Genomic DNA, 24,008 nt, shown 5'->3' with positions numbered 1-24,008 from the left:
AGGTGAGGATTCCTTCCGGGGAGCGATGCGGGTCATAGGAGGGGCCAGGAATCACGCAGCTTCCTCCCGGCCTACGTCACTGGAACGCATGCCCGTCGGTGGAACGCAGGCGGGCATGCACACAGCGACTCAAGAGGCCAAGTCGGAAGAGCGCCTGTGCCAGATTCTCCCGGGACACGCGTACACGGACGGTAATCATTATTCCCTATTAAGAGGCTGTGTGTTTACATCCATCTCGTGGTCATATCTAATGTGTCTGATGACAAGTGAGCAATAGTTATAATAATGTGCATAAATCTACATTATTGTAAACAATTCCATACATAGTGTTACAAACCATCAGTAAAAAGTGCATAAAAGTGCATAAATGCATAAAAGTGCATAAATATATATATATATATATATATATATATATATATATATATATACATACAACACCAACAAAAACAACAATATTATAGAAACATACTTATTATTAAGGTGTACTAGGCAATATATAAAGTGTACCAGACAATATATGACTATATAAAAATTACAATTAGTGACATTATATAAATAACGTAACCGTAAAAGTTAATAAAGTGCATAGTGAATACATCTGTAAAAGACACTGTACTTGATTGACCATTATAGTGCAAATCACACATCCTCTTTTTTCTTTTTTTCTATGATTTCCATCCATGACTTCTAGCATGTTATCTTATTGTAACCCCTCTTTTCCCCATAGTGCGTAGGAATCCACATCATGTTTTATTCAGACCATCACCAAAATGCTAAAATAAAAATATATAACAAGACAAGAGTTAAAAACAATGCAATTAAAATTGAATGCACATCAAGAAACTAAAGGAATGAAGCAAAGCTTCGTTGTTCATTTAACCCATGGGGGGTCAGGCTACCTAGCACATGTATCCATCGGCATTCTTTCTGAGCCAAAATCTTCTTTACATTTCCTCCTCTGATGCCACCTACCACCTTCTCAATCCCTCTCACTTGAAAAGACCTGGGATCACTGTTGTGGCACAGTTTGAAATGTCGGGGAATTGTTGTAAGCTGACTAATATCAGAGCATTCTTTTGCCGCCATAATACCTCAAACGTGTTCCCTGACACGAATCCTCAATTCTCTGGAGGTAAGCCCCACATAAATCATATCACATCCACAGGTGGCATAATAAACAACAAAACGAGTGGAGGATGAGATGTAATCCCTAATTTTGTATTGCTTTTGCCCATCAGCTGATCTAAAGCTGTCTGTTCTTGTGATGTTTGGACACGCTCTACATTCTCCACATGGGTAACATCCCGTACGTAGAATTCCACCCCCCGTGAACAGGTTTGTAATTTTAGGGCTATAATGACTTCTTACCAAGAGGTCTTTCAAATTCTTCCCCCTACGAGCTGTCATCAGGGGGGCCTCAGATACCTTCCTAGCTAGGATGGGATCAGTTTTTAAAACTGCCCAGTGTTTTACCATGATTTTGCGCATGACCTCCCATTTCTCATTATAGTTAGAGATATACCGAACCTGATTGTCTGTTTGTTTTTTTCTTCCCACACTAGTTTGTAATAGCTGTTGTCTCACTGTTTGTTTCTCTCTATTTTATCCATATTAAATTTTCCTTTTCTTATAACCCCTTTCTTGAAATCTCCTTTTTAGATCTAAACATTGGCTTTCAAACCTCTCTTCCGAAGAGCAGATGCGTCGCATCATCAAAAACTGGCCTATTGGGACTGCCTTAATTGTGGAGGATTTTTTTCCATATAACCCTGTAGAAGATTTGTAGGTCATCAGCATGGAAGGTTATAAAACCCGTTGCTTTATTAGCTGGTAGTCAGCTTCTGCATTAAACAGACATATACCACACATAACAACCACCTTTTAAGAGATACTTTTAAGAGATAAAGGTCTTGAAAGCAAATGATGTAATTAGTAGCTATGCTTTCCATTACATACTGTTTACTGTAGGTGCTATAATAGAAGTCATTTAGTTACTTTTGTTACTAGCCCGTCACTTGATACATTAAGGGCCTTTTACACAGGGCGGCTAGTAGCCAAATATGACAATTATTGACCCATGTAAAAACCCAACCAACAACCAAACTGGGATTGTGCGGCACCAGAAACCCATATTACCTAGGGTGCCTTTACATAGTGAGATTTATCTGACAGATTTTTAAAGACTATACACAGAGAACAGGTCATAAAGGAAAGACTGAGATTTTTCCTCTTTTCAAATGCATTCCTGGCTTTGGCTTTAAAAATTTGTCAGATAAATCTGTCTGTGTAAAGGCACCCTTAGCCACACTTCTCCTTATGTAAACAGGGGATGTGCTGCTAACAATATAAGTGTAGGATCATGGTAGAGATCAGTCCCTGCACGCTTATATCGGGTATCGCCCATCTAAAATATAATTATTTATTTGAATAAGGATTTCTAGATGTTGATGATTTGGTCAACATGAGAATTGCATTTGTATCCTTTGTTTTCCATTTCTGGTTTATAGCACATTATGCTTTAGATAGGAAAAACTCCCTAATGCTTTGTTTTCAGATATAAAATCTCTTAAAAGCCATCATTTTATTGTTGCTTCCCAGGAAGCATCAACCACTAAGTCAACCACATGTTTATATCACTAATGAACCATCCAAATAACAGGTCATTCTACAGAGACCTGTCTTCACAAACTATTAGATTAGCCACAACCTGCTAATGCAGCCAGAAACCAAGGTTTTCATCGGCAAAGCTGCCATCTCTAGTGACATATAAGTCAAACACTAACAATTACTGCCATAATATATCATATTTTCCAAATGACTAACCTCATATTAGATTATTCCTATATTTTAATTGTAGCAAGTTTTAAATTAATAGAAATAAAAACATGTTCCCTCATGTGCACTATTTTAATGGGTAAAAAAGAAAACATCCAGTTTTTGAAAAACCAAGTTTTTAAAGCCGTAAAATGGTAGGTAACCATGATAACCTTAATTATTAAACATATATTCAATTACGTTAGGTTATTCCTTATCTCCTTTTTAGAAACAGCAGGGTCTCTTAATAATTCCTTTAAAAACCTACATATATTGCCATGCCAGTCATTGTTGGTCCCAGTATATTTGCCCCTAATGTGTCTTTTATAATGTACTCTACCTTTTGATGATCACTAGGGATGAGCGAACTGAACAGTTACGAACCAGATTCATTACGAACTTTGCAAAAAGTTCGGTTCTGAACCGAACTTTCAAAAAGTTTGTTACGAAGTTCGTTAAAATCGCAATGGCGTCGCAAAACTGTATTGTTTTCACAGAATGGAAGAGGATATAAGGAATTATTACTCCTATAATCCCTTTTGTCTTGTTATTATGTGAATATCAAGGTCTGTGACGTCACTACAGGAACAGGAAGTGCCTGAGCGTCCATGCTCTTTCTCATTGTGTGTCTAGACTGCAGAGAGAGAGGAGGTGTACGTTAGGCAGAGAGGGAAAACACATAGATTACATATCCAAACAACTAGATAAGTACAGGGAGAGATAAAGAAAGAGTATATATTGTTTGTGAGAGAAGCAGGAGAGGAAGATAAAAAAAAAAAATTGCAAGATCCAGGGAAAGCTTGATAAGCCCATACATAGTGAAAGAGGCTGAGAAATCAAGAGTTAGGTAGAGAGAGGGATAGATAGGCATCTAACTCAAAAATTGTGAAATCTAGGGAGAGATAGGGAGATAAAAAAAAGAAATAGGGAGAGAAAAGTGAGAAGAGTCACTCAGGACACGTAGCATTGAACCAGCTACTGTTCCGTGACAAAGAGGAGACGCTAGACGTTGCTGCTCTGCTGGGTGCCGTTAACCGCATATAGCCGCAAGCAAAAAAGTTTGAAAAAACGTAAAAAAAAAAAAAAGTTTGTTTGTTTGTGATCAGCTGTTCTAGGTGACACTAAGTCAGAGCCCCACAAAAGCTGTCCATTTGTGCTCTGCAGGTTGCCGTCACACCCGTTTAGCCACCCGCAACCAAAAAAAAAAAAAACTTAAAAAAAAAAAAAGTTTGTTTGTTTGTTTGTGATAAGCTGTTCTAGGTGACGCTAAGTCAGCGCCACACAAAAGCTGTTCGTTTGTGCTCTGCTGGTTGCCGTTAACCCCGTCTAGCTGCCCGCAACCAAAAAAGTTTTAAAAAAACTTCAAAAAAAATAAAAAAAGTTTTTTTGTTTGTTTGTGATCAGCTGTTCTAGGTGACGCTAAGTCAGCGCCCCACAAAAGCTGTCCGTTTGTGCTCTGCTGGTTGCCGTCAACCCCGTTTAGCTGCCCGCAAGCAAAAAAGTTTAAAAAAACTTCAAAAAGAATAAAAAAGTTTGTTTGTTTGTGATAAGCTGTTCTAGGTGACGCTAAGTCAGCGCCCCACAAAAGCTGTCCGTTTGTGCTCTGCTGGTTGGCGTCACACCCGTTTGCCACCCGCAACCAAAAAACTTAAAAAAAAACTTAAAAAAAATAAATAAAATTTGTTGTGTTTGTGATAAGCTGTTTTAGTTGACGCTAAGTCAGCGCCCCACAAAAGCTGTCCGTTTGTGCTCTGCTGGTTGCCGTCAACCCCGTCTAGCTGCCCGCAACCAAAAAAGTTTAAAAAAACTTCAAAAAGAATAAAAAAAGTTTGTTTGTTTGTGATAAGCTGTTCTAGGTGACGCTAAGTCAGAGCCCCACAAAAGCTGTCCATTTGTGCTCTGCTGGTTGCCGTCAAACCCGTTTAGCCACCCGCAACCAAAAAAAGTTAAAAAATAAAAAATAATTGTTTTTTTGTGATAACCTGTACATTTCTGCTTTGCTGTGTGCCTCCAACCCACAAAGCAATAGTCACTGAAACTTTGTGCCTTCTGGCCAATAGATTATTTCTTTTTCACAATTTACACCAACCAAACAACTATGTCCAAGCGTCCTACTTCCAGCACTTCCCAGGCAAGGACTGCAGCGGCAGGCGGTGAGGGTAGGAGGAGTGGCAGCACCAAACCCGGTGGCAGCCGGGGCAACAGGCGTGGCAGCAGGGTGCAGCTACCCCAGACGCCCACGGGTCATGTAAGAACCACACAGCCAGCGGTTCTAGATTGGCTTACCCAATCCTCCAGTTCCACTGCCCAAAGCTCCCAAACGAGGTCGGCAGGGAGGGGCATCCAGTGCCACACCTAAGATCCTGTCCCAGCCCCTGAAGGAAAGTAGCAGTGGTGGTGATGATGATGTCGCTGATCGGACGTGGCGCCCTCAAGCAGCATTATCTTCGGCGTCATCAGGGGAGGAAAGTGAGGTGCTACCGAAGCAGCAACATCCCACTGGTGCAAGGAAGAAAAGCACAAGAGGGAGTGGTAGAAGACAACCTACCAGGCAGACTTCATCAATACCTTTAAGCCTTGGTCCTGAGAGGGGACCCCTAGGCAGCGGTGGCAGTGAACAACCAGCAAGACCCCCCGTGGCTGGCAGCAAACCACGGTCCTCTGTCGTCTAGCAGTTCTTTCGCCTGGGGACAGATAAGCACATCGCTCTGTGCCTGCTGTGCAATGAGAGGGTCAGTCGTGGCAGGGGTGATAATCTTGGGACAACATCCATGAGGAAGCACATGGAAAGGCAACACCAACAGGCCTGGAAAAACCGTGACCCAAATACCACCTCCTGTCAGGATGCACCATACAATGCAGATCCCATCATGCAGCATCCTCTCACTGGAACTCAGGGCTCGTCAGCCTCAGTTGCCAGCAGCAGCACAGTCTCACTGCCATGTACACCCCTAATGAGGCAGCAATCCCTGACCGAGTCCATGGCCAAACGTCAGGTGTACTGCAGCAGCCATCCCATGGCACAGAAACTAACCGGACACCTGGTTAAGCTGCTGGTGCTTCAGTCCCTGCCATTTAATCTTGTGGATTCCCAGCCTTTCAGGGATTTCGTGGCGTGTGCGCACCCCAGATGGAGAGTCCCCAGCCCCCACTACTTCTCTAGCAAAGCTGTCCCATCACTGCACAGTTATGTGAAGAGGAAGGTTGGCGACTCATTGGGACTCTCGGTGTCCAAGACAGTGCACCTGAGTGCTGATGTCTGGCCCTCTAATTATGGGCAAGGGCAGTACATGTCCCTTACTGCCCATTGGGTCAACATCCTCCCAGGAGACCATCAGGAAGTTGGCCCATTCTTGCCACTGTCACCTCCATGGTGCTTTAGTGCCCCCACCGTCAATTGTCTATTTGGAAACATACTGGGTGGAATCAAGAGCTGCGGAAGCTGCCATCTCAACTTGTCTGTTTTTAACAATACTGGCCTGAGAGCCATCAACTGCTGCCTTCTTCTGCTCCTCAACTGGTCTATTTTTAATAATACTGACATTGAATCAATCAACTGCTGCCTCCTCCTCCTCCTCAGTTAGCCTCTCCTCGATAATACTGGCCTTGAATCAATCAACTGCTGCCTCATCCTCAAGTAGCCTCTCCTCGATAATACTGGCCTGGAATCGATCAACTGCTGCCTCATCCTCCTCAATTAGCCTCTCCTCGTTAATACTGGCCTGTAATCAATCAACTGCTGCTTCCTCTTCCTCCTTAAGTAGCCTCTGCTCGATAATACTGGCCTGGTATCAATCAACTGCTGCTTCCTCCTCCTCCTCAAGTAGCTTCTCCTCGATAATACTGGCATTGAATCAATCAACTGCTGCCTCATCCTCCTCAATTAGCCTCTCCTCGATAATACTGGCCTTGAATCAATCAACTGCTGCCTCCTCCTCAAGTAGCCTCTCCTCGATAATACTGGCCTGGAATCAATCAACTGCTGCCTCATCCTCCTCAATTAGCCTCTCCTCGATAATACTGGCCTTGAATCAATCAACTGCTGCCTCCTCCTCAAGTAGCCTCTCCTCGATAATACTGGCCTTGAAACAATCAACTGCTGCCTCATCCTCCTCAATTAGCCTCTCCTCGATAATACTGGCCTGGTATTAATCAACTGCTGCTTCCTCCTCCTCCTCCTCCTCAAGTAGCTTCTCCTCGATAATACTGGCCTTGAATCAATCAACTGCTGCCGCATACTCCTCAATTAGCCTCTCCTGGATAATACTGGCCTTGAATCAATCAACTGCTGCCTCCTCCTAAAGTAGCCTCTCCTCGATAATACTGGCCTGGCATCAATCAACCGCTGCTTCCTCCTGCTGCTCAACTTGTCTCTTCTCAACAATACTGGCCTGGGTGCAATCAAGTGCTGCCGCATCCTCCGTGTAAACTTTTTTTTTCAATATTTTTTGTCACTATTTTGGCACTTTTATTTACTATATTTTATTATTATTTCTATAATTATTATTATTTTTTTCTCATTATTTTTGCACTTTTTTCCCCCCACTTTTTTCATTGTAATATCAACTGCAACCAAACGAAACTATACCCTATCACACTCCCACTGTTGTAGCTGCAATTATTCAGCTGTTAGAGCAAGGTTGTTTTCAGTTCGGACCAATCCGAACTTCACGAAAGTTCGCCGGATCAAACCAAACCGAACTTTTCAAAAGTTCGCCGGATCGAACCAAACCGAACTTTTCAAAAGTTCGCTCATCCCTAATGATCACCTAATATCAATTTTCTTGGGTATATACTGTCTAAGGCCTCATTAATACATCTGCAAAATTTTTCCATAATTGCGGATCCGCAATAACGTACAGATTTAGGGCCCAAAGTTTTCTATGTGACTATGCACACATCCGCAATTTTAGCAAATTCATGAATAGGCAGCGATCTGCGCCACAAAAAAAGGCAGGTCCTAGTACGGACCGACAATCATGCCACAGGTCACTGTCTAGAATCTAGTGGTCCTTGAATTGTGGACCACTACGGAGAAACAAAGTGCTGTCTGCAAGTACAACTGTGGACAGCACTTGTGGACATGTGAATGAGTCCTAATTGTTACGTCATTTTCAAACATTTTTAAACGAACCTCACTATTAATGCTCGAAAAAGGCAGAATTTTTCAACGATTTTTGAGTCTTTTTGGGGGGGGCAATTTCAACTGTTGTTTTTGCAGCCCTTTTAGCAACATCTGTAGCTATTTTTTGGACTAGAGTAAAAGCTATAGTTCCCAAAATGGTTATTTTAGTTTGGGCTACAGATTTGGGCTGTACAGTCTAAAATATTGATGATGGGGAAAAAAACTTTGTTGGGTGAAAGAATTCTACTTGTTGCAGAGAATTGAGTTGTGAATTTACAAAAAAAAAAACATCTAGATAATATATGAGAGAATTAAGGCTACTGCTTCTGGTTTCCTGAATTGTGGCCAGCTTATGAGCTCTTTAAAAATGTATTGGTGACAATGATGAGAATAAAATCATTGTGTGTGTTCACAGATGGTCTGTAAGCAAATGTTCCTAGAAGATGTTCCTAGTGCTGCAAAGCTGACAATGTTGGATATAATTTCACAGCTTATTGCAATGTGGCATAGGTATCTACCCTTAAAAAAAGAGAATGTATAATATATTTTATGTAATAAAAGCACATAATTTGAGTACACACAGCAAAAATTAAACAACAGTCGTAACAGTCAAGTTGGAGCAAAAGGTATAGAGATGTATCTAAACTAGAGATGAGCGAACCGAGTTCAGGTTCGAGTCGATCCGAACCCGAACGTTCGGCATTTGATTAGTCGTGGCTGCTGAACTTGGATAAAGCTCTAAGGTTGTCTGGAAAACATGGATACAGCCAATGACTATATTCATGATTTCCACATAGCCTTAGGGCTTTATCCAAGTTCAGCAGCCACCGCTAATCAAATGCCGAAAGTTTGGGTTCGGATCGACTCGAGCATGCTTGAGGTTCGCTCATCTCTAATCTAAACGTATCACGTATCACATTACACAAACATACTGTTCTGGATTAAAAAAATATCTTGGTAGATACTTAAATGAAATGCATATCAACAGTATGTGACTATATCTAGTAATCCATCAAGAACTCAATGCAAACTAGCCCACTCCAGCATAAAGGAAAACTATTCAACAGTACTTGGGTATTTTGGAGCACTTGCAGGAGTTTAATGTTGATTTTAGATGGTCCATATCAGGAAAAAGATTCACAAATTGCTCACTCTTGAGAGTCCACTATTTGACTTGCAGTAAATTGGGAATGATGTGTTCAGGGACAAACGTGTAGAAAGTAACAAGCTAACTGCTCCCGATGCCTGTAGTGCAGAATACGAGTGTGGGCACAGAAGCCTTTCCCATTTTCTGCAGGTAAAATAGTTGACTCTCAACAATCAACATTTTAGAAGTCCCGTTTGGCAGGTTACATAGTTACATAGTTAATACGGTTGAAAAAAGACACATGTCCATCAAGTTCAACCAAGGAGGGGATGGATACAGGGAAGGGGGAGGGGTGATAGGTTCTATACATATGCATTTATATTATTTTGCTCTAAGAACTTGTCTAGCCCTATTTTGAAGCCCTCTACTGTTTTTGCTGTGACCAGATCCTGTGGTAGACTGTTCCACAGATTCACAGTTCTCATGGTAAAGAAGGCTTGTCGCCTCCGGAGATTGAACCTTTTTTTCTCCAGGCGGAGGCAGTGCCCTCTTGTCCTTTGAGGGGGTTTTACCTGGAACATCTTTTCCCAATATCTCTTGTAGGGGCCATTTATATATTTAAATAAGTTAATCATATCTCCCCTTAAACGTCTCTTCTCCAGACTAAACAAATGTAATTCTTTTAATCTCTCCTCATAACTAAGATGCTCCATTCCCCTTATTAGTTTAGTTGCCCATCTTTGTACCCTCTCCAGCTCTAGAACATCCTTTTTATGAATCGGGTTCCAAAACTGGACGGCATACTCCAGATGAGGCCGCACCAAAGCTTTATAAAGCGGTAATATTATATCCCTGTCCCGAGAGTCCATGCCTGTTTTAATGCATGACAATATCCTACTGGCCTTAGAAGCAGCTGACCTACATTGTGTACTGTTCTGTAGTCTATTATCTACAAGTACACCCAGATCCTTCTCTATCAGTGACTCTCCCAGAGTAACTCCCCCCAGGACATATGATGCTTGTGGGTTATTAGTACCCAGGTGCATAACTTTACATTTATCCATATTGAACCTCATTTGCCAAGTGGACGCCCAAACACTCAGTGTGTCTAAGTCATCCTGTAACATCTGCACATCCTCCATAGACTGTACTGTACTACAAAGCTTGGTGTCATCTGCAAAGATAGAAACATTGCTGTTAATTCCATTCTCAATATCATTAATAAACAAGTTAAACAGAAGAGGGCCCAGTACTGACCCTTGGGGTACACCACTTATTACCGGGGACCATTCGGAGTAGGAATCATTGACCACCACTCTCTGGGTACGATTATTAAGCCAGTTTTCAATCCAGTTACACATTAAATTTTCCAAACCGATAGACTTTAACTTACCCATCAGACGTCCATGAGGAACTGTGTCAAACGCTTTTGAAAAATCCAGGTACACGGTATAATACTATTAGCCACTACATATTCCTGGATGTAGTCCCTTATAAGCCCCTCAAATAGTTTCCCCACAATGGACGTTAAGCTTACGGGTCTATAGTTACCTGGGGAAGTTCGAGAGCCCTTTTTGAAGATCGGCATTACATTTGCCTTACGCCAGTCCCTCGGCACAATACCAGTAAGCAAAGAATCACAGAATATTTCATACAAGGGTAGTGAAATTACAGAACTGAGTTCCCTAAGAACTCTGGGGTGCAATCCATCAGGCCCTGGAGCTTTGGTTACATTGAGTTTGTTTAATTTATCTTGGACCATATCTATAGTAAACCAGTTCAGTACATTACATGTGTTAGCAGCACTGGCCCCACCCACCTCAGTACTGGCCCCACTGGCCCCACTGGTTCACCAAACTTTAAAGCAAAGTTTGTGTTTGTCTAAAATAAACCTTAAATGGACAGCACCTGAAACAAGTGTGACAGCCTGCTCAGCCAATCACTAACTAAGGCAGTGCTGTGGCCAGTAATTGGCTGAGTGGGCTGTCACTCTCATCAGATTCACAGCCAATCCAGCCAATCACTCTCTGGACACAAAATTACAGTTTTATACAACACGGGTCCAAAATACAACAATGCACATGAGGCCCAAAGAATACAGCATGTGATACAAGTCTGTATGTTTGATTCTTATAAAGTAAAATGGCTAATAAAATTTGTATCTTTATGCTGATTGATGTAATTGCTCATTTCCTTGCTTAAAATCGTGAAGCATAATGTAATGTAACTGAGTTAGTGCTAATGATTTCCCTTTTCCAGGCTTACAATGATAATGAAGAAGTTACATGAGTGCTGCTTATCTAAGAGGCTTAGAAGAGTCAAGATCGGAGGCTACGCAACTGGCAGATATCTCAAGGGTAATCCATTCATCTAATTAGGGCTAATTAACCTAAACTATTTGTTTCAATACTTCCTCCAAATGTATTAATTCCTTCTTCCAACAGAGGCAATGTGCTGAGATTCAAGAGAATAGCAGAGCACAGCAAGGTGTCGGCATGCCTTCAGCCAAACAGATGCAGCTGAAACATGTCACACTTCACTGCTGATTTCTAAAGAATGTACAAGAAGAATCTATGTATAATGTATATGGTATCAGATATTTTGGGTAATCAGACAAGAGTAGAAAAAAATATATTTTTTAAAAAAGCATATAAACCTGCTCGAAATAGAATGTTAAGTGTCACTACATTTGCATTCTCCTTCTCATTCTTATATTGGGTGGGGAGAAGTGAAGCACAGGTATCACACTAGATGCTGATGTGATGCTGTTTTGGCTGATGTACATGCCTGAACGGTTTTGATCACAGATCTTTTTTTAAATAATAGGACCCATATTCATATTAGCAATAAAAAATCATATTTCTTATACACCAACTATCTGCCCCCCAGATAATCGCTTAAATTTGAACAATATAATACATTTTCCCACAATAATCTTTCTGTGTAATAGTACCCTTAAAGGGGAACATTGAATAGCGGCTGCACAAGACTGACAGAGCAGACATAGTAATGTCCAGCTCCGGGTGCACTTAAAGGGGTTATCCAGCGCTACAAAAACATGGCCATTTTTCCCCCTACTGTTGTCTCCAGTTCAGGTGAGGTTTGCAATTAAGCTTCACTTCAATGGAACTGAGTTTCAAAACCCCACCCAAACTGGAGACAACAGTAGGGGGAAAGTGGCCATGTTTTTGTAGTGCTGGATAACCCCTTTAACATTGTCGGCTATGGGTAATTGGAATAAGGGCACACCGGAATGTGCCCGCATCCCAATTCTAAAGAAATTAAGTTCATCCAGGCGATACTGAAGTACCAGCTGGGATGAACTTCACTGACACCGCCGGTGTCATACTGTGTGTGAACCTGGCCTAAGGCTGTCTAGCCTTCTACTGTTTAAGGCTCCGTTCACACGGAGCAAAACTGGCGGAATTCTGCAGCGGAATTCTCCGCCGCGGAATCCCACCAGCCTCCCTGTCATAATGACAGTCTATGAGAGGCTTGGGCACCTCCTTTCTCCGATCTGAAGAATGAACATGTCCATTCTTCAACGCAGAGAGAGGAGGCGCGCAAGCCTCCCATAGACTGTCATTATGACAGGGGGGCTGGTGGGATTCCGGGGCGGAGAATTCCACTGCAGAATTCCGCCAGTTTTGCTCCGTGTGAACGGAGCCTAAGAAGCACAGTTTATATTTATTTTACAAATACATGATGTTAGAGACAGCAGACAGAATAGTATATTCTAGTAATAGAGGGCTGATATAATTGGAAGCACTGCGGAATCTGTGTGCACTATACAAATAAAAAAAACAAACAAACAGATATCTATAACTGGGTGTCATTAAACTTTGAGACAGACCTAAAACCCAAGTCTACCGATAAAATCCCATTGGGGCTTTACAGAAAGAACCAAGGACTGATCCCTGAGGGTAAAAAAAAAAGGCTTAAAAGAACTGTATTATGAGTGGTTTTACGATTGACTGCAGGTAACTCTTGCCTATTTGTGTAAATGTCATGTACCAAGAAAACATTCATTTTTAATGGAAACAAAGGGAGTTTACAGGATCAAACCACAACAATATCTCTGGTTTCATAGGTTTTGTGTCATAGAACAAACTGTTTTGGAACATGAAGAATATCAGAGCTGTTTACCGACAAAGCTTTTTCAGAATGGGAAACATGTAAAAATCCTCCGAGACTTGCCTCAGATCAGTGATTGATTGAAGTTCAGCCATTTGATCATAGACATGTTTAGCTTGTTTGTCTTTTGTAGGTTGTATTTGTTGCAGCAATTTGTATTTGTATTTAACTGGTCTTTGTATGTGTAGCTTAAGAAAAGCTGTTCCCTGAGGGATTCTCTGCAGTGTTCTGGATGACAGAAGATGGCAAATGCATTGTCGCTGCTTTGTATCATAGGACCGCAGTAATTACATGCCTGATGACAAGGACAGCTTGTTACTAAACAGTTATAATGTGGATAACTTTAGCCGCAGTATGCATGTATGGTGTAGTACTGGGCAGGAGCACATGCTTAGCTATACCTTGTGATTGGTAATTGTACTTCGATAGCAAAACTTTTTAAAATTAATTTATTTAAATTGATATAATGCACTTTTTCATAATGATTACACATCCGTGGAATTTACTAATGGTTTGCATGTCCTCCCCAAATGGAGGAGTAAAAAGTCAGAAGAGTGCTTCTTACAATGAATTGTAGTACATCCATAAATATAAGGAATGATGGTTTTGATGACACAATGTTTTTACTGCCACAAACATCATAAATGTCAATAGAATAGTGGAAGGGAGACGAGTGGCTGTAGGACAAGAAATGTGGAGGGGGTAGTTTCCTGTCTCTATACATATTAGATTTGATCTAGATCTAAGTTAAAAGCAATGTCTACCTTTGCAACCATTTTGGGTAGGCCACTAGGGAACAGACTGAAGGGAGTATAGCAGCAGGACTGCCAAAGCTTTTCTTTTTGTAGCATATAACCAGAAAGGATATTTTTAATGTAAAATGTTTAGTAAGTTGCCTAATTCCTATTTTAGAACAATAAATTCCTCTGTGTAAGAAGGAACAAGAGAAGCTGTACCAGAGCCCTCCTGATTAGGAGCCCAACGATTAGGAAGAAACTCCATTAGGGTGACATGATGGATTCTGTTGGCACCTCTGTTGGCACCTATGCTTAAAATCCAGCACTGTGCAGCTTGATAGGCAATTGCCAGGCAACAATAGAATTGGCAGGTTGTCATTGGTGACCCATTCAATTCACAGATGAGAATGTGAACAGCAGGTTCACACTGAGCACATGTGACAGATGAAAGGATCTAGAGATAGCGTAATGATTAATATGCTGCCTACAACATTATTCAGCATAGGTCAGTGATAGTTCGTGGAGGCATATTGCTAGAGGTGACACACACCTTGATGTTATAGCCAATGGTACCTTTACAAATCAGTGAAGCACAACGCTCAGATTTTGAATGCCTATATCTGGCTGCTTCGTGCAGAAGGTGGAGAAAGCCCGTGAATCACCATGTTTTCCAGGTGATCCTCGGGCTATATCCATGTTTTCCAGACAATCCTCAGGCTTTCCATACTTTCTATACTGAGCTGTCAGACATTAGGATTAAAGAGCGTTCTGCTTCATACAAAGCTTAAAGGGGTTATCCAGAGTTAGAAAAACATGTCCACTTTCTTCCATAGACAACACAACTCTTGTCTCCAGTTAAAGGGGTTATCCAGCGCTACAAAAACATGGCCACTTTTCCCTCACTCTTGTCTCCAGTTCAGGTGTGGTTTGCAATTAAGCTCCATTTATTTCAATGGAACTGGGTTTGAAACCCCACCCAATCTGGAGACAAAGGGGTTATCCAGTGCTACAAAAACATGCCCACTTTCCCCCCCTCTCTTAAGGTGTGGTTTGCAGTTAAACTCTGTTCCCTTCAAGTTGCAAAGAGATGCAAAACCCCACCCAAACTCGAGACGAGAGTGGTGCTGACTCTGGAAGAAAGTGGCCATGTTTTTCTAACACTGGATAACCCCTTTAATGAAGCATGCTTTGCTCATCTCTACTGAGGCCATGTTGACACAACAATTCCTTTGTATAAATCACGGCCGGATTTGTAAATGAATGGAATCCCGGCCGGAGCGTATACACATAGTAGTGGGAGTTTTGATGCGCGCACGCACGGATGCGCCCGCATCAGAACTCTGCGGCTGCAAAGATCATCCGGCCAGTACTGCAGTACCGGCCGGGACGATCTTTTCTGAGACCGGTCGTTCCGTGACCTGGCCAGGTCATGGAAAGGCCGGTCTCTTACATAGTGTGAACATAGCCTGATGGGTATTTGTCAGAACCATTGTAAGGTCATTACACTGGTGCAGTATGCCCCTGTATTTCTCCTGGTGAAGGTCAATAACAACCCTTATGTGGCCAGAGTGTGTATGCAGTTCTTGGCTATGTTTGCATGATGTTCTCTGTATCTCTGTACCGCAAAGCCTCAGCTGGAAACACAATCCTCCATGCCTCCAGACCATCCTAATCATAACCTGAAATCTACAGTATACCAGTGGGTGAATTGACCAGAACGAAATGGTGTTGCTTGGAAGCTAAGCACTTCAATTACCAATGATGGCTTCAATTACCAGTGATGACACAGTTAACACAGGGGGGTTATAAACCTGGAACCATCAATAGGGCCAAGAGACTTATTGCAACCAAATCTACACAGCAATTACTAAGAACTAAAACTAAAAATCTATGGCCACTAAAAACTCTCCTGTCACCTTCTCTACCCGGTTCTCACTGGAATACAATAAAGTAATTAATATTTGAAACAAGAATTTACCCATTTTAAGACAGGCTAATATACTGGCGGAAATATTGGAGCAGGGTTATCGTTGTGTGGCACAGAAAGGTCTCACTCAGGGACATGCTATCACCAAGCATGCTCAAAACTTCTGTACAATGGAAAAGAGACAAAGTGATGGAGAATTATAAATGTGCTGTGAACACCTAGGTGCTAAGTGTGCAAATGTGATATACAGTATATCATCGAATGCACCCAATGTTATCTGAAATACGTGGGTTGCACCATCAGGCCCCTAAAAAATGCATCTGTGAACATTTAAATGACATTGATAAAGGTCTTGGCCAAAATTCATTGATGTATGCATAGCACTTTGTGGAACAACATGGGGAAATGTATTATCCCTTATTTATTATGGGATCAAGAAAATAAACAAACCCCAAAGAGGAAAAGAGTGGTGGAATTGCCTTCTACATAAGGATCAGGACTTCATCTTCCATCTGGATAATAGAATGCCCAATAAATTGAATTACAAAAATGATTTACTGTATCATTATTTATATTAGTGCATTTCTGTATTAATTATAACTATTTCTTATTCATCTTCTCACTGTTGTTTCTAATGTTTACACTGTAACCAGTATTTAAGAGCATGCAAAACACACTTGACCGCAATCAGTGATGCTATTTGCATATGGTGACATGTAAATTAATGATTGGTTGTCACTTGCTTTTTATCTTAGACCCCACATTGTAGTACGTAACCATGAGCAAGGGCTACGGTGTGAAATGTGTTGGTTTTATATTTTTATTGCGCTTACAGAATATAAGTTATGTTTTTGCTACTTAGCACACTCGGTAGTGGCAGTGCATTCACTGAATTTCCTGCTTCTTTTGTAGACATTGCGTCTGGCCAACGCTTGGATAAGTACACCCCCCACCCCTTCCATCTACCGGGAGCTGGCCTACACAGGTGCAAGGTTAGCTGATCCACCCTCCTCTCTCCATTTGGGTGTGGTTCTTTTTTGAAGGTCCATTGAATTTCATAGCAAAGACGGTGAAAAGACAGTGAAAAAAGAATGTGTGAACAACTAAAAATAACATCCATTGCTTGCAGAATAATGTCTGCAAATCATTTAACCTCCATGCAAACCACGTCCATTATTAAATAAACTATGTGTATTGGGTGGCCGTCATTCCATTTACATCAATGTATTCCATTGACACCATTTCTCTTTTTTTTACTAAGTATAATCATAGCCCTTGAATGGCTATTGACTTCCCCCCACAATCCCTAGACCTAAAGCCAATTGAGAACCTCTTGGACATTCTGTTTCAGTCTCTCCAATTTCACTTAGTTCCTCATACTGGCCAGGATCTCATTGATGTCCTAATCCAGGTATGGAAAGAAAACTCAAAAACACCATCCATGTCTCATAAGGAGCATGCCCAAACACTGTCAGGAGTGCACACATATGAAGACCATACAAACTATTGAATCATGTTAAGAGTTGCCATGATGAAATTCATTCAATTAGGATCTACCTGTGAATTTAACTTTGACAGTTCAGGTGTTGAACAGTTTTAGTTTGCTCATTCCTCGGCTGATCGCTGGCCCTATTACTTAGGGCAATATCTGCCTTTACATTACCTTACCACATGAATGACTTGATAAGTATGAATGACGCCTTCTTCATCATTCAAAATGTGTACTAGATGTAACACATATCAATGACTCTATAAGAATGAATAATTACTGTGCACTATGACTAACATACTGGCTTATAATTCTCAATAGTCTAGCTTTTCTCTGCTAAATTCCATGTCTAGTCAAATTCCTGTAACAGCATTCCATACAGATACCGTTTATTCAAATAGTACTCTATAAACAAGGCAGCTTCCTTTATGCATCGCTGGAATTGTACAAGTAGAGATTTCAGTGCCCATCCTGTAAATAATGCAACTCTAGCATGGCAATGTCATACATACTGGTTTTGTATGCATGGGTACCTTCAAAGCTAGATTGTCATGTAAATACAAAGGACTTAGGGCTTTCGGGTCCATCAGTCTAACCCCCCCCCACACACACACACAGTAGGTAACTTAATCAACATAATCAAGTCAGAGCACCAAATGTAATGACTGCCAAAAATATGGAGTAATGAGGCACTTTTATACACCTTTCACTACACATAAAGGAGGGTCTCATGCACATGCTGTAAAAAAAAATTGTGCAAGAGTCTGGTGGTGACCCTTCTTATAACTGGAGATGGTGAGCCTCGTTTGGTAGATGTGGATTACTGCGTATACTCCTACTGTGTACTCCAATCACACATAACTCATAGCACAGTATACTCACTGTACACCACTACACCACTAGACTGTAGCACTACCAGACTGGTTAGACCGTAATACTGGTAAACTATACTGTATGTAAGATGCTTTTTTTTGCCTTATCCATGTCTTATCCCTGTGTCACACTAGGTGTATACCAGTCTGTGTCATACTAGGTGTATACCAGTATCAGTAATATTGGTATCCAAGTCACCTGATGCAAACGGCCAATCACTGCTATGCCTACAGCCAACATGGCTGTGATATAGCAGGCCGTGCCCTCTCCGCATATCTTTTGGCAAATAAAGGGTTCAAACAAGCGGGGAGGATAATTTCTATTTTAGTTGAGTACCATGCAAGTACATACAAGTACCCAGATACTCGAGCAGATACTGTTCTCCAAAGAGCACACTTGCTCATCTCTATTCACCGTAAACTTTATGTTAGAATGTTGTAATTGCTTGTAAAAAAAGCCCTCATATAGCTCTGTACATGATATGGTTCTTAGATGGCGAGGAGGAAAAAACAAAAATGCAAAAATGAAAAAAAGCTGTTTCCATAAGGCCGAAACCCACTGGGCCCTTCAGGGGTTAATATGTATGCACATTTCAATGTGTGTATGTGTACATACCATACAGGTGAACAAAAAGATGAGGGACCATCATCCCACACGGAAGAATTCCACACATTATTTCACACCAACCTCGCTTGCTATTCTACAGTGTGAGGGGCCTGCATTGTTACACTACAAAGGTGAAAACAATACTTCTACTGCACATTCTTCTAGTTTATTTGCTGTTAGAAAGTTTTAAGTTACACTCGTGATACAACCTAAAACAGGTCATAGAATGCTCCCCTATCATATTAAAATGTCCCCTCTCAGCATATGCTCACATGCCGCAGATTTGTACAAAACAACATTTTTCTAATACAATTACTGGTAGTACACTATACACAGGCTGGTCCACAGAACTACACTCTTTTATTATAGGGCATTTTAGTTGCTTTGACCAGTGCCCAATAAAGTAAGGCACAATTATACTAAATAAAAATTGATGAAATCTTTAAATGCTGTTTTGAGGAACCTTTTATTTTTCTTGTTTTTGTTGTGGAATTGAATACGCTAGCTTAGTGGCATATTTATTACGTATTTCTAACATAGTTTGTAAGGCTGAAAAATACTACCATATGAATGGAAGGCAAATTTGTTCCTGACTCCAAATCTGGCAATCTGGCTAATTCCCTGGTTCAATGACCCCTCTTCAAAATTTAGTAACCACAATTTGTAATATTTTGAACTCTGTTTTGTGTGGTAGATTTCAGGGCTAAAGGTCATAAAGCTTTGAAGTGTCTGATGAAATTGATGAAAGCTGGATAACATAGGCCTATATTAGATAGCCTGTTGGTAACTACCCCCCCCCCATTACAATAGGCAGTTTTTCTGCCACATGGTGTGATGGCCATGCACTTCTCTTAAACATTACATGTGGCCAGCTTGACACATATGAGCATACATAAAACAAACTATAACTGCCCAAAGGGTGCAATCCACATGAGGCTCTCTTACTGGCCCTACTTTGAAAGACACTCATGCAGGGCTAAGTGATGATGTCAAACTGTGGCCCATAAGACATGTGGGCATCCTTTCACAGTTAGACACCTGTAGATATAGAGGAAGGTGATTGCAACACAGCTGGTTGAGTTATGACAGCAGCCGACCATCCCAGAGGCACTCGCATATCTCCTCACCAAGTTCCAGGTTATGCATACAGTCTAGGAGGTAGTCCCTTTTTATAGAGCTCTTGGCAACAAACAGCATATGGCCATATACTAGGCCTTTAACAAAACCATACCCTTTATGTTTGTTAAACTTCTGCCTTCCCCCCTTCAGGACATACTTGACCTGCTCCACACGTCTCCTGATATGCCACTCCTGCTTCTTTCTCCGTCCAAATAATGTACGATAGGTCAGGGGTAAGGTTTAACATATCAGTGCAGGAGAGGGTGACGGCCTCAGTGGGACTGCTGCATATGCACAACTTGATGGCCCTTCTAGGAATACTGAACACTCACAGTTTGACAGCTCTTCTGGGAATGCTGCGCCCAAACAGCCTGACAGCTCTTCTGGGAATGCTGCACACTAACAGTCTGATAGCCTCTCTGGGACTTCTAGACACAAGTCACTTACCTGAGCTTCAATGCCCAATACAGCCTCCCAGTAGGATGATGGTGGAGGTAGGAAGTGGCTCATCATTCTAGCTTCCTTCTGCACAGGCCACCCTATAGGGACCCGTGGATGGCTGAGCCTGTCATCCCCCTCAGGTCACCCCCTAAGCACAGGTGCATCATACTGCCAACCTGTCGCCATACTTTTCTCCACTGTGGTTCCACTTTCATGCAGGGCCTGAGACACAGTTGCAGAGACACATCTCTACAGGGGTGTAAACATAGGAGCGGAGATGCAGCTTTCTAAAGGTGTTTTGCAAGCTTTTTTGGTGCTGGCCTTGATGCGTTGGGGGGGGAGGGGAGATTATGCAGCAAAAAAAAAAAAAAAAGCCTCTGCATGCATAGAAAGCCTTAAAAAAATTTAGCTGTGAAATAACACCAATTTTGTATGCTGTTTTCGCTGCCAAAAAGCCCCAATAGTCCCACTACTGTAGTTGCCATAGTTTAGCTGATTTAGTGTGGTTTTGTAGTGTGGAATTGTAAGCCAAAATTTTGCAAATCTGTCGAACCAAACTTTTAAAAAGTTTGCTCATCTATAGTGATGTGGTATAGTCACAAACCACTCCATTCACTGTTATATCATTAATGGGATCACTGCAAGGATGGCACGAAGGGGCTGGCAATTTAGTGGGCAGAATTTCAGAAGGCTACCAAACAAGGATTCCATGTAACCTAATGCTGTATGAGTTACCGTTTTTACTTATCATCTTAATTTCAAACATCTTAAAGTACAGAATTTATGGAAAATGGTGGATTATAACATTTTCCCAGATGAACGGGTAAAAACAATTTACAATTTGATCCTTTATAAATTATATATAATAATGCAAACTGAGGAGATAACAGCAATCCCTGGTTTACTACTGCCCTTGAATTTTTACATAAGTGTTAAGGCACTGAAGTCTCAATAAACATTGACCTTTTTTCAAGTTTGGAGTATTTCACCAAAGGGCTCTTTTATTCAGCACATTTAGGCTGTTCACACTACATAAAACTACGGCCGTAGTTCTCGCCGCAGAACTACGGCCGTAGTTTTGCGGGGTGGAACATAGCCTTATTTTCAATGGCATTCCGGCTGGAGCGTACACACATCGTATGCGCTACGGCCGGGATCCCATGCGGCACCGGAAAAAAATGACATGCAGAAAGACCTGTCAGTTCAGACAGTGAAGCAAGCGTCTCTGGCCACTTGCTTCACTGTGGGCTATGGGAAGCTCTGATGCGGGCGCACGCTGATGCGCCCGCATCAGAGTTCCGCGGCTGGAAAGATCATCCGGCCGGTACTTAAGTGTCAGGGCTAAGACCGGCCGTTCCGTGACCCGCCCGGGGTCACGGAACGGCCGGGTGTTCACGTTGTCTGAGCATAGCCTTACACTGATTTTTTTCCTTGTTTAAAACTTACCCACATGTTCTCTTCACTTCTATTATTCATACGTTGGTTATGATTGTTTCTTATCTGTCTGTTGTGTTACACATAATGACTATGTTTTACTATTCTGTCAAAAATGTGTAAGGTTAGACAGTGGTACAGTCATTGAGATGGCACAGACTAACACCTGAGTCCACGGAAAGAATAAGTGTTGCAGTATGAATTCATTTCTTCTTTAAAGAGGGAGTTCACACACACTTGTAAATGCATTCATGAAATACCAGTCTTTTTCATGGTAACCTACCATTTCTTCAAGTTCTACTTTCAATTTAGAACTGATTTTTCGCAACACTTTTTATATACTTAAATACATCCTACATACACACAAACCTCAATATCCTTTTGTTTAAATTTTAATTTATAGTATATAGCTCTTGATAAAGCCAACGTGAGTACATTGGTGGGGGTTCACTTAACCCTTTAAGGACGGAGCCAATATTCATTTTTTCCTCCTCATGTTTAGGCTATGTTCACACTACGTATATTTGAGGCTGTATGTTTGAGGCTGTATAGCAACCAAAACAAGGAGTGGATTGAAAACACAGAAAGGCTCTGTTCACATAATGTTGTAATTGAGTGGATGGCCGTCATTTAATGGCAAATATGTGCTGTTATTTTAAAACAACGGCTGTTGTATTGAAATAATGGAAGTTATTTACCGTTATATGGCGGCCAACCACTCAATTTCAACATTGTGTGAACAGATCCTTTCTGTGTTTTCAATCTACTCCTGGTTTTGGTTGCTATGAGGACCTGACATGAGGACCAAATACAGCCTCATATACATGCTTGCATGTTTTCCCCTACGGACCCACATGAGCCCTTATTTTTTGAGACACCAATTATACTTTGTAAATACAGACATCATTTTTCTATAAAATATGCTGCACAACCAGAAAGAATTATGTGCAGCGAAATTGAAAAAAAAGGTGCAATTCCTTTTATTTCGAGGGGTTTCTTGTTTACGCCGTTCGCCCTATGGTAAAATTGACATGTTATCTATGTTCCTCAAGTCAGTGCAATTAGAACAATATGTAACTTGTATAACTTTTATATTATTTGATGGCTTTTAAAAAATTTAATCCTTTTAACCCCTTAAGGTCAAAGCCAATTTTCGTTTTTGCGCTTTTGCTTTTTCCATTTTATGCTTAAAAGTCCATAGCGCTTGCATTTTTTCACCTAGAGACTTATATGAGTGCTTATTTTTTGCGAAACCAATTGTACTTTGCAATTACAGGCATAATTTTTCCATAAAATATGTTGTGAAACCGGAAAAAAATCATTTGCGCTGTTTGAAAAAAAAAACGAATTTGTTTTGATTTCGGGGAGTTTTGCATTTACGCCGTTCGCCCTATGGTAAAACTGACTTGTCATGCATGTTCCTCAAGTCGTTACGATTACAACGATATATAACATGTATAACTTATATTGTATCTGATGGCCTGTAAAAAATTCAAACCATTGTTAACAAATATATGTCACTTAAAATCGTTCCATTCCCAGGCTTATAGCGCTTTTATCCTTTGGTCTATGGGGCTGTGTGAGGTGTCAGTTTTTGCGCCATGATGCGTTCTTTCTACCGGTACCTTGATTGCGCATATACGACTTTTTGATCGCTTTTAATTAAATTTTTTCTGGATTTGATGCGACCAAAAATGTGCAATTTTGCACTTTGGGATTTTTTTGCGCTTACGCCGTTTACCGTGCGAGATCAGAAATGTGATTAATTAATAGTTCGGGCGATTACGTGTGCGGTGATACTAAATATGTTTATTAATTTATTTATTTATTAATTTATATTTATAAAATGGGAAAAGGGGGGTGATTTGGACTTTTATTAGGGGAGGGGATTTTTTATTAATAAAAACACTTTTTTACTTTTTTTTTTACATACACTACACTAGAAGCCCCCCTGGGGGGCTTGTATATACATAGCACTGATCTCTCATAGAGATCAATGCTGTGTATATACACAGCAAAGATCCATTAGATCGGTCAGGCCACAGCAATCTATTGCCGAGCCGGGATCAGCGTCATTCCGGGACGCTGAGGCCCGGCACGGGCAGAAGAACGGATCTCCGGGGAGATCCGTGCCACTAGACACCAGGGATGCACGGAGGAAAGCACTTCAATGCAGCTGTCAGGTTTGACAGCTGCATTGAAGGGCTTAATTAGCCGGCGCG

The sequence above is a fragment of the Dendropsophus ebraccatus genome, chromosome 2, assembly GCF_027789765.1.
Source record: "Dendropsophus ebraccatus isolate aDenEbr1 chromosome 2, aDenEbr1.pat, whole genome shotgun sequence".
NCBI classification, from domain to species: domain Eukaryota; kingdom Metazoa; phylum Chordata; class Amphibia; order Anura; family Hylidae; genus Dendropsophus; species Dendropsophus ebraccatus.
Note: the sequence above shows the minus strand (reverse complement) of the source record.